This window comes from Thermobia domestica, chromosome 7, assembly GCF_964235325.1.
Source record: "Thermobia domestica chromosome 7, izTheDome1.hap1.1, whole genome shotgun sequence".
Taxonomy (NCBI): Eukaryota; Metazoa; Arthropoda; class Insecta; order Zygentoma; family Lepismatidae; genus Thermobia; species Thermobia domestica.
Genome location: NC_137460.1, coordinates 191,210,777 through 191,222,843, shown reverse-complemented (window position 1 = coordinate 191,222,843; position 12,067 = coordinate 191,210,777). Strand labels below are relative to the sequence as shown.

The 12,067-nt window shown below is 36.5% G+C and overlaps 1 protein-coding gene across 4 annotated transcripts in view; it reads left to right on the top strand.

Annotated features, from left to right (window-relative positions):
- The window catches only part of LOC145690625 (glycerate kinase), a 57,924-nt gene that overhangs the window by 17,351 nt on the left and 28,506 nt on the right, over positions 1-12,067 (top strand). The gene's annotated exons all lie outside the window — the stretch shown is intronic.

Genomic DNA, 12,067 nt, shown 5'->3' with positions numbered 1-12,067 from the left:
GTAATTATCAACGCAATATATATATATTGGAAAGTAAGTGGTTCCATTTTGCAAGTATTGAATTTGATTTCAAGGGACCTTCTATCTTTTTCTTTGCAATTTGCTGTCTTGCTTACCTGTTAAATTTTGAATATTAAATGATCGCGTCGTTCCCAAACAACACTTGGATGTAACGTTAAGTTACAGCCTGTTGTTCCAGAAGTACAGTCGGATTGAAAGTGTTAATGGTATGTGACAGAATATCACATGCAAACTCCTGGGAATAATCCTAACATTGAACTGGTACTTTCGTTTGTCTAAAATATAAATGACATATAAGGGTCAGCGCACAGTCCAGGAAAAGAAATGGAAAAAAGGAGAGTGTTTGTTGAATTGGTCACTTAGCTATTCTCATCGCAATGGAATTGATGTTTTGGAAACGAGTGTAGAAGCTCTTAGGGAAAACGTTCTTTGGTAATCTCTGGTCATATAAATTTATATGTAATGTGATGTTTGTAAGAAATGAAATAAAATTTTTAGTTTGACGCTTCCCCCCCCCCCCCCCCCCGTTTGTTTCCTTTAGGCTAAGGGATACGGATGGTTAACGAAAGTAAAGGATTACGAAAGAATGGGTGGAATGACAATGTGAGAGAAAATGAGAAATTCACATACGATGTTGTACAGCATAAACTGGCGTGGACTAGGATCGAACAAGGGAATCCTCACCAGATGTGAGCGCTCTTCCACTAAACTCCCGTGTTGTGTTGTATTAAGATTTGTTCTCTTAACAAAATTTAGGTCCATATTCGTTTGTTATAGTTCGTTTATTTTGTAAATTCCAGACATGATACCGCCCCTATTTAGTCGATGGAAGTTTCAGTAATAAGAAGATTGAACAGTATCTGGACACTTCGTATGGTAGATTAGGCTTTGGCGTAGAAAGTTGCCAATGTTGAATTATATATATTGATCGTAACATATTTGTAGCTTTTGTCTTGATCAATTTCTGTTGTTGTTAGGAGTGTACATTACTGTCTTTGTTGCGTTATGATTGTAGAGTCACGTGATACATTTTATGTTATTATAGTACTCGCGCCGAGTCGTGAAGCTTGACCTAGATCTACCGATTTCACCACCCAATAGAACGCGAGGGTGTGTTCCGGTCGTCAACCCCAACCCATCGAACTTTGTCAGTGTCTTCTCTCGCGCTACACGGAAAATCTCCCGAGAGTACAATGTTGTCGGATTGGCATCAAATTCCATTTTGTTAAATGTTTTTTGTTGCGTTATATTTTCGTTGTTACTATTTGTGCTATTGTCACCATTTGAGAATAGTTCTTACAGTAGTTATTGTTCTACAGTGTTATTATTGGTAATTTTTAAATGCTTTATATATGGTGCCTTCCATTTCAACTCAGGCAAAAAAATATAAAATTGTACCATCACCATCTCAGATATTGTTGAAACTTTTTTTATAACAACTAGACATGTTTTTAAGAGAGCCATATTTTTTTGTTTTGTTGAAAAAAATTTTCCCGCCAAGTAATGGGCCATCAAAGACGGGGAGTAAAATTTATGAATTGTAGAAGACATGGAAAATGGTCAACTTCGGAGCCTCATCATTCGGCTATGGAGACAGGTAGAGTTATAATTCTTGTTGTGGTATGTACATAGGGATATAAATAAACTATATTTTATTATAGTTTGGTTTGCGCATGCGTATCTTTATGTACATACATTAACAAATGAACGTCAATTTATTTGAAAAGTCGAAGTTTGCGAATTTTTTTGAGCACTTCCGGTTCGAATTTTAAAATTGTTTTCACGGTTGGTAAGACCTGGTTACCCGCTTTCCGAATAAATTTTTGTATCGCTTCTGTGTGCAACCGTTTTGTCGCAAAAAATTCGAGAAATTGTAAAATTTTCAAAAATCGCCATTTTCTCGAAAACACCGTCTTTTAAAATTCTGAAATTTTGTCAGATGGTTCAACTTTACATGAATAATAAACACACCAAATATCATTCTTGACCAATGCTTCATGAATTAACTGCAGCCTTTTAAAGTTAGCGAAGTTTTGTTAACTTTGATGTCACAGTTAGCAACACTGGGAACAATAAAATTGCAATGATTTGATGATGTTTGTGGTTCACATTCATTAAATGAAGAATAAAAGGTTTTCTTGATTGTTTATTATTATTATTATTATTATTATTTTGATCAAGAAGGCTCTCTGAAATAGTAAAATGAGCCTCCCCCTACTCCCCGTTTTCTTAAACCGTAATAATCTGAGGTGGAAATTACGATTACGAAACGCACAAATTTCAAGTTCACTTACTTAAAATGGTCTTCGGAAACAAAATTTCACTCTTTTTTTTTTATTTATTTATTTATTTTTTTTTATTTTTTACATGGACCAATCATTTGCTTGATTGGTGTCTAATAGCATGTAACCGTGCAGGTGCTCCAATAGGTGTTGGCTCACTCACAACTTGTCCAGGAGTGGATCTACTGGGAAGAAACTTTTTTATTTTATATATAAATAAAACCGATCTCAGAGTTTGGAGCTCGTAGCTCTAAGTAGCAGTATATCCCCCTCCAGAAGTCCGTCCTGGATCCGCCCTGCGTAACACATTGTTTATAGTCACAAATGCTGAACGTCCATGTGGAAGCATAAACAGCACTTCAACTTAGTTCATGGTGACCCGTTACTACAATAAAAATTTTGCCATTTTCCGAAAGCCAAAGATGACTTCGTTGAATACCAGTTACCGGTCGCATACTTTCCCTTTTTTCTTCCGAAAGTCGTCGAACTCAGTTCCAGGCAACAAAACGAGAGTAATACCCGGAGTTTGTACTTGCACTATACTCACGAATTCTTCTGCGGTTTTAGTGGGGGCTCGGTGGTAGAGCGTTCACCTCCGGTGCTTGGGGTCCCTGGTTCGATCCCAGATCGCGCCGTGTGGGCTTTGTGGTGGACAAACACCGTGCTCGTGGGTTTTCTCGGGGTTATCCCGTTTCCTCCCACTTTCTGCATTTCATTCATTTCTCATAATCTTCCAGTCTACTTTTGCCTATCCGGCATAATCGTGGGACGTAAAACTTAAAGATTTCATTTCATTTTTTTCTTCTGCGGTTTTAATACTGTATATCTGTATTTGCCTAAGGTTATGACGCGTTGCCACATTCTTTACACCTCCCCCCCCCCCCTCAGTACCGTCGCAGAGACCATGCATGGCCGGTTTCACTGCAAAACCACTGCTTTATTGGACCTGTCTGCATCTCGAAGATCTTAAATCGATTTTTAAAGTGGGATGCAGCGCCATCAGAAATCACTGACACGGTTTAGGAAATTGTAGACACTTATTTTCTCGTATTCAAACCTTTTTCTATAAAGTATATTTTTGCTTTTCTTCGAGAATTTTTAGAATCTTGTCTATGGCTATGAGTACATGAGCCGAATCGTGTGTTTTATCGTCGTTTATTACAACAAAACTGTTAGTTGTTTCATATTCCGGTGATAACTCTGAATTTCACTTTGCAGAATAACAGTCCAGTTTTCAGCGAAGTCCACATGAAGTGAAATAGAATTTGTATCTTGAAATTTTATACGGTGCTTTTCGGTAGCAATTAATTCTTGATGTAGTCATGAATTACAAGTCTTACAGTTAAACAAGCAATGTACGATACGAAAACAGAAAGTGTCAGTTTTTTTTTAACGAGATTATTGTTTTCCCATATGGCATACGTAACACTTTCATTTTCATCAGGATCAATAATTAAAGACCACACTTATTCCTTCCACTCCAGGACATTCTCCACATTCTTGAAGAAGACAGTTGTCATTTTCTACGGATCATACTACTAAAGGAAATAGGTCACTCATGACAGTTTCAATACAGGCTGCACCTTTGATTTGTAGCAACGCAGTAGCAGCTAACTTAAAATTTGCACAATACACACACACACACACACACACATACACATACACACTTCCCTCGCAGGTTGCAGACTGACCCACTTTAGTCGAATACTGTAAAATTCCGAGTGACCCATTCTAATGTTGAGATTGTTCTGTTTAAAAAGTCAGTAAATTTCTTTGGATACGTGTAAGAAAACGTTTCAATTTTTTTAAACTTTTTGTCCTTTTTCGATCACTATAATGACATCGCACTTAATTTGAGACTTTATCTGGAGCATTCCAAATCATCATTGACGTAATAGTTCAGGCTTTTTGTAGATCATCAGAATTTATTGGATGGCCATTTCAAGTAAACTTAAAATTTGTGTGTTTCGTAATCGTAATTTCCACCTCAGATTATTTCGGTTTAAGAAAACGAAGGAGTAGGGGGATGCCCATTTTACTATTTCAGAGAGCCTTCTTGATCAAAATAATGACAAAAACAATCAAGAAAACCTTTTATTCTTCATTTAATGAATGTGAACCACAAACATCATCAAATCATTGCACTTTTATTATTCCCAGTGTTGCTAACTGTGACATCAAAGTGAACGAAACTTCGCTAACTTTAAAAGGCTGCAGTTAATTCATGAAGCATTGGTCGAGAATGGTATTTGGTGTGTTTATTATTCATGTAAAGTTGAACCATCTGACAAAATTTCAGAATTTTAAAAGATGGTGTTTTCGAGAAAATGTCGTCCAAAAATGGCGATTTTTGAAAATTTTACAATTTCTCGAATTTTTTGCGACAAAACGGTTGCACACAGAAGCGATACAAAAATTTTTTCGGAAAGCGGGTAACCAGGTCTAACCAACCGTGAAAACAGAATTTTAAAATTCGAACCGGAAGTGCTCGAAAAAAATTCGCAAACTTCGACTTTTCAGATAAATTGACGTTCATTTGTTAATGTATGTACAAAAAGATACGCATGCGCAAACCAAACTATAATAAAATATAGTTTATTTATATCCCTATGTACATACCACAAGAATTATAACTCTACCTGTCTCCATAGCCGAATGGTGAGGCTCCGAAGTTGACCATTTTCCATGTCTTCTACAATTCATAAATTGTACTCCCCGTCTTTGATGGCCCATTACTTGCCGGGAAAATTTTTTTCGACAAAACAATATATATATATATATATATGGGTCTCTTAAAAACATGTCTAGTTGCTATAAAAAAGTTTCAACAATATCTGAGATGGTGATGGTACATGCTCTGCCTGAATTGAAATGGAAGGCACCATATATATATATATATATATATATATATATATATATATATATATATATATATATATCGTTTACTATATCTTCAAAGTTTGGCAACATTGTTGATGAATTTCAGCTGTTTGACGTTTCCCCATGTGTACGCTCGGGAAGCGGCTCCACGAATTGTACCGAGGATTTCCGATGGGTTGGAGCTCAAGCAAAATATCTCTATGATTGGTTTAGAGCCCAAGCTTCACGACTCGGCGTGAGTACTATAGTAGTTTATTATTGGAGCTGCGGTAGCGTAGTTGGCAAGAAATCTTAAGTACAACCAAACGAACTAGGTTCGATTCCAGGTTGGGGTGTGATTTATTTCGCGTTGTATTCTCGATTTAGAATAGATGTGCTAAATTGAGCAAAAGGCGGTCAGAGCAAGGTACTGAGTGCGTCCCAAATCAAGAAAACAAGTCTTATTTCCACGTCGCTTATGGGTCTGCTCGATCTGTTCGGAATGGGAACCATCCATCTCCGTTGCCTATTAATTAGGTTCATTTTATCCACTTCTCATCTGAGCAGGTAATAAAGCGATAAACAGACCACCCAAGTATATAAGCATCTGCATTTCTTTGTTTTGAGGTTTGCAGGAAATTTCTTGATTTTTGATATAGGTGAAGTGTTTAGTGATCAGTAAAAACGACTTAAAGCCAAACTGAAAAGTGCAATGTGGGAAATTTTATTAGTAAAAGTAAATTAATTAAACATTCGTTGGTTGTCGGTGTGAACGATTGAAGATCGAATAGATGGCTCATTTTACATACTCAGTTGTTGAATTTTGGCTTCGTGCATCTTTCCATTCTGCGAACAATGACAGTTTTATTCATGTTAATATCAGTGGGTATAAACTTTGTCAGCGCGTAAATTCCTTAATTTTCTTGGTGCCCAATTGCAAGGTCTTAATTCAGTACTGATGTCGTGCTTGCTTGTATCGCATTGAACATTGTTCCTCGGATGAAAATAGATTTTTTTTTTTCGCTAGCGTTTCAGCATTGAGCTGGAAATACAAAAGATAATGTTTCTATCAAAAATACTTGGGCTCAGTGCAAAGAAGAATTATTACAATAGAAGAGAAAAAAAATCTAGCGCAGTTTCTGGGAGAAAAGTGATGAAATATTCATGCCATAAACGACCTCATTGGTTATTTCTTTCCTTATAGAAATAATGGCAGAGTACTCCACTGAAACAGTAGCTGTACTAAGAACCATAGTTAATACATAAGATAATATTCTTTAAACAGGATTTTACTCTCTATGGTTTACTTTGTAATGTCAGTTTTAGCGAAAGAAAAGTACTGTCAGTTAAACAGGTGCATTTTCAAATTTCTGTTTCTTATGTGGAGTTTTGGATACCCGGTTCGCCTTGCGGTTTCGGGTATCCGATCCTCAGTGGATCTGGAACCGGGTAACCAGATCCGAAATTTTCTGGCCATCTCTTATATGTATATCAGCAGGTAAATATACTTGATACGTATTTCAAAAGGGCAATTTATTACTATGTACAATATCTTGTGAGAAAATACTTAATTTTATTAAATTTAGACATTAACCAGGCATATCAAATTGAAATAAGCTCTAAGGACGAATTTAATTACTTAGCAGCACATTCTGATTTCTGCTGCTCAGAAATAAATATCCAATTAACTCTGTTTACAAGTAAACTACATATCTTGGTGTATATTTAGGGAATATTCCTAATAAGGAATATTAGGAATATTATGGTGTATATTTAGGTTTATATGCCACCATTTGCCACTTTCTGCACTGAAACAATACTTGCCAACGACTCATTATACTTCTCTTACTTGCCACCTGGCACAGACGTCCTTGCCGAAATACACTATGTTACACTTCTATCAATTGTCTGCTATACGTCTCGCCTTTTCATCCAGCGCCTCTATGTTCCGTAGCAGCGACCTAGCTATGTGTTATTACTAGGGCCCGGAAATAGGAAAAATCCTAGTTTTTTACGAGTGCGCGAAGACGAAGCTTAACATAATATATGTTCATTTTGGGTCATTGTAGGCCAGAAAATTCTGGATTTTATTTGTCCTTTTTTTTTTTTTTTTTCGTTTTCGGCGATTTCTGCTTATTGGTCTTTCTTTTTTCTTTCTTTTTTATAAAGTTTTTAATAGGTCTTAACGTCTTAACGCCCTTCATCCTTCGACAATAAATCTACTGGTCATTAACTCGAATCATTACCACCTCTTAAACATATTGGGCCTTATGCAAAGTTGTTCTGACGCGTGGTTAGTGCCGTACTAAAGAGCTTAAATAACATACATTTCCTGCACTAGTCAGGCTTTTAGTATGACGCTAATCATACGTCAAAACGACTCTGCATAAGGCCCCTTCTATTTAGTAAAGAAAATTTAAAAGATAAGACATACTTCAACGACTGGATCTGCAACAATCATAAGTCAGATAAGAAGGCGTAACAATGCCCTCCAGCAAGGCGGAGTAAGGGTGGGGAAGTTTTCTTATTTTAGATTGTACTTCAGGTTGTGGAAGAAGGACAAACCGTTAACGTACCAGAAACTTGTATTTCTTGAGCATTATATCCATTAAATATGTACAGTAATTCTAATTAAATTGGGTCTTATTTTTCGTCCTTTTTTTCAGTTTTTAGGTCCTTTTTTTTTTTTTAGAAAGATACTTTTAGGTCTTTCTATAGGTTCTTTTTAGGTTTTCAACTTCCGAACCCTAGTTATTACGCTAAATGTGTCTGCGTTCCTATCATTTTGCAACACTTCTCTTGGGCTTGTTTTTTTTTTTTTTTTTTTTTTTTTTCATTTCCGTTTCGTCCTGTCGTCTGTACATGTCTATTTCTACAGTACCTGTTTTCGTGTAACATAAATACAATACTGTATCATTCACCCTTCATTCCGTTTCCTTTCCGATCACATAATATGACGATATCTTGTATCGTTTGTATAATTTTGCCACACCTTTATTTACATTATATATATATATATATATATATATATATATATATATATAGAGAGAGAGAGAGAGAGAGAGAGAGAGAGAACCGGTTGTAAGAAAATTAGAATAGCACCACTGTGTATATGTATCATAACTTAAGATCATATAAAAAGAGGGGTTAAGACATGGTGTGTCCCTGATGAGCAATGTTCAAGTGTAACATAATAAATATTGCAAGAAAACTGAAGGAATATAGTATGTGAGTAATTCGTTGTAATGTGATAAGATGATGGTAGTCATCGCCAACAAGTTACATAATGCTGTCTTCAATGGCGAGATGAAGGTCTCGAGAGAGTCAATGTGTCATTCTATGGAGTCCCACATATGCTCAATGGGATAAAGATTTGTGAGCCGTGGAAGGTACTGAATTCTACGTTCCTCGATCCATTCCTGCACAGTTTTTCCCGTATTGTTACAGTCTAAAATACGCCACTGATTATTTCATTTTTTTTTTTCTCAATATTTTATGTCGCAGACCATCTTTCTTAATTATTTGATATTCCTTATTGATTGGGAAGGGAAGAGTCCAGTTCTGGGAGTTCTATTTACCTTGAAAGAAAATATTTTCTTGTAGACTTCCAAACGTATCCTATGCATAAGTGTCGGAATTCTTATAGAACGGCTTTGTCCGTCCGTCTGTCGACAGGTATCAGAATAAACATGGTAAGAGATATCGAGATGCATTTTTTTTTTAATCGATTCAGCGTCTCAAGAATAGGTTCAGTTAACTCTGTTCAAACTGAAAGTGTTTCAAATTAGTCATTTCCGGTTTCAACGTTTATCGTTATAGAACGAAAACAGTAACAGATAGCGAGAATCAATTTCTTGCAAACGATTCAATGTCTCAAGGCAACGTACAATTACTATCCCAAACACTACCAAGTCCAGAACTGGTTCAAATTTATTATTACTTGGGGTTTCAATACTGACTTCCATAGCAAAAACAGTAAGAGATATCAAGATGCGGTTTCTTGCAATTGATTCAGCGTCCCAAGAATAGATTTAATCTTCATTAACCCCATATTCAAGCCGGATGTGTTTCAAATGAGCAACTTCCGGTTTCAACACATGGCCATAGAACGAAAATGATAATAGATAGCGGCAAGCGGTTTTCTTTAATCGATTAAGTACCTTAGCAGAGTGTATAGTCACAGCTGGCAACTCTCTACCAAAACCGGAAGTGGTTCAAATTTACTACTACTATCGGTCTCAATACTGATTTTCGTAGAGCAAAAACGGTAATATATCTAGGTGCAGCTTTTTGCAGTATATTCAGCTTCCCAAAGTAGATTGCATAACGCTACTAAAACTGGAAGTGGTTGAAATTTCTGGTTTCAATACTGATTTTTACAGAGCAAAAGTGATACGAGATATCGAGATGTGTTTTTTTTTCCCTATTGATTCAGCTTTCCAAGGATACGATCTGCCTTCTCCATCACATCACTCTACAAAAACAGTTTGTGGTTGAAATTTACTACTGCTTCCGCTTTTAATACTGATTTCCATAGAGCAAAAGCGGTAAAATATATCGAGTTGCTTTTTTTTTCAATCGAGTCAGCTTTTTAAGAGTAGGTGCTGTTTCCTCCTTTACTCCTTAATTGAATCCGGAAGCGGTTCAAATTAACAATTTCCAGTTTCAATCTTTGTTGCCATAGAACAAAAACAGTCAGACATAGCTAACAATGGTTCTTTGATATGGATTCATCGTTCGAGGAACACATTCTATGGTTGATCTTATTAATCTACTCCAACTAGTAATTTCCCGGCAGGAGCTCACGTGACTCGGATTCCATGTTAATCAGTAGGTCCAAGTCTCATATAGCCTCGCTGCTGAACAAGACGTTAAACTCTTAAATCAACTCAACTCAACCAGTAGTTATAAATATACTACTTCAAATTTGAGTATTGCATTCCCATAGTTTAAAGTTTAGTGTAGTTTCACACTATGAAATGAAACTTACTTTGTGATTACAAATGTTTACTTTTTCAAAAATAAATCTGGCAGCCCTATTTAAGACCAGTAAGTTCGCCAGAAATTTTGACTTGGGAGGTGTTCAAAATAAAAGGGGTGCTCTCAGAATAGTGATATACACTTTTAAACAAAATCAAAGAAAACAGTGTATTTTGTTACGCAACTATTAGCAAGAGTAATACTGGTTCCATGTTCCCCCCTCCCTCGCAGCTTTCATTTATAGAGCTCAATCTGCTTAAAATAAAAACTTCTTATAAGTTGTGCTGTATATTATTCTGTGGAGGATGGCGTTAGTAAAGAAATGATTCGGAATTAAAATACTAAATAATACTGTAATTCAAAATATTTTGGGGGAAAGTGCTTCCAGGGTGCGAAATAATGACAAGGAAGTGGGGGGAGAAAGAAGAGCAAATACTACTACTACTACTTCTAGTACAAATAATAATAATAATAATAATAATAATAATAATAATAATAATAATAATAATAATAATAAAAGCTCTTCGCAGTGGTAGGTTCAATATAGGAAGTTCATATATTTGAGCATCTATTATTATTATTATTATTAAACTAAGTAATATAGTGAAACCTCTCAAAACGGACATCGGTGGAATACGATTATTTGTCTGTAAATGAGAGTTGTCCCTTAAAGGAAGGGTTCTCATTCATAACACCATACCACACATATTTATGGCATGGAAGAATAAGAAAGTTTGTCCTTTTATGAAGGTGCCCACTATTGAGAGAGGCCCGTTAAGAGAGCTTTCACTGTATTAGGAATTAGCCACCACTATTTTACCCAGTAATTACATATCATTTGATTACATATGAATTATTGTAATTATTTTGCAAATTTCTGCCATTTCAATTTATTCACCCCCAGCACGTTTTAGTAGGTGATTTTTTTTTCAAAATATTAATTGGGAAAAAAAATTCCTTCGCCCCATGCTGAAATCACATTCGTTTAGTAATTAATACTGTACATACGAGGGTGGGCTGATAAGTTCTCGGCCCAACCCAGGACTTGAGCTGCAGGCATAAAAGTGTGAGGCTATTTAACATAGTCCCCGCGAAGGTCAACACACTTGGCACTTCGATGCTGCAACTTCTCCAACCCCTCAAAAAAAAAAAAAAAAAAAAAAAAAATCTCAAGATCTGCAAAAAACTTCCGCAGCTGTTATCACCTTTTCATCACTGAAATTTCTGTCCTTTCAGTGCTGTTTTGAGTTTTGGAAACAGATAATAATCAGAAGGGGCAAGATCTGGCGAGTAAGGTGGGTGGTCAGTGCACTGAAACCCTAGGTCCCTTAGAAAATCCATTGTTCTGCCAGCCTTGTGGACGGGAGCATTGTCCTGCAAGAACAAGACACCTCGTGTCAACTTTCCCCGGCGCTTTTCTTTAATAGCGTCCTTTACCTTACTCAGCACACTGCAGTAATACTCTGCAGTTATGGCTTGGCCCTTTGGAAGGTAGTCTGAGAGCAAATCACCATCCTTATCCTAGAATATTGAGGCAAGCACTTTCCCTGCGGACTTCTGTGCTTTGAAGTTTTTGGACCTTGGAGATCCTGAGTGGCACCACTCGCATGACTGCTGTTTGGTCTCCGGATCAAAGTAATGCAACCAAGTTTCATCCTGGGTAACAAGCCGATTCGAAAAATCGTCCTTGGAGTTCGCAAAATGCCGTAAAATCACCTGCGATGATCTCACACGTTTGCGTTTCTGATCCGCGTTCAAACATTTCGGAATCCATTTCGCAGAAAGCTTGCGCATGTCCAACTGATCATGGATTATTGACCCAACACATTCTTTGGATATGTGCACTTTATCAGCTATCTCCTGAAGCGAAATCAGTTTGTTGCTCAAAATCAGGTCATGAGTCTGATCCACTTTTTCTAGAGTCG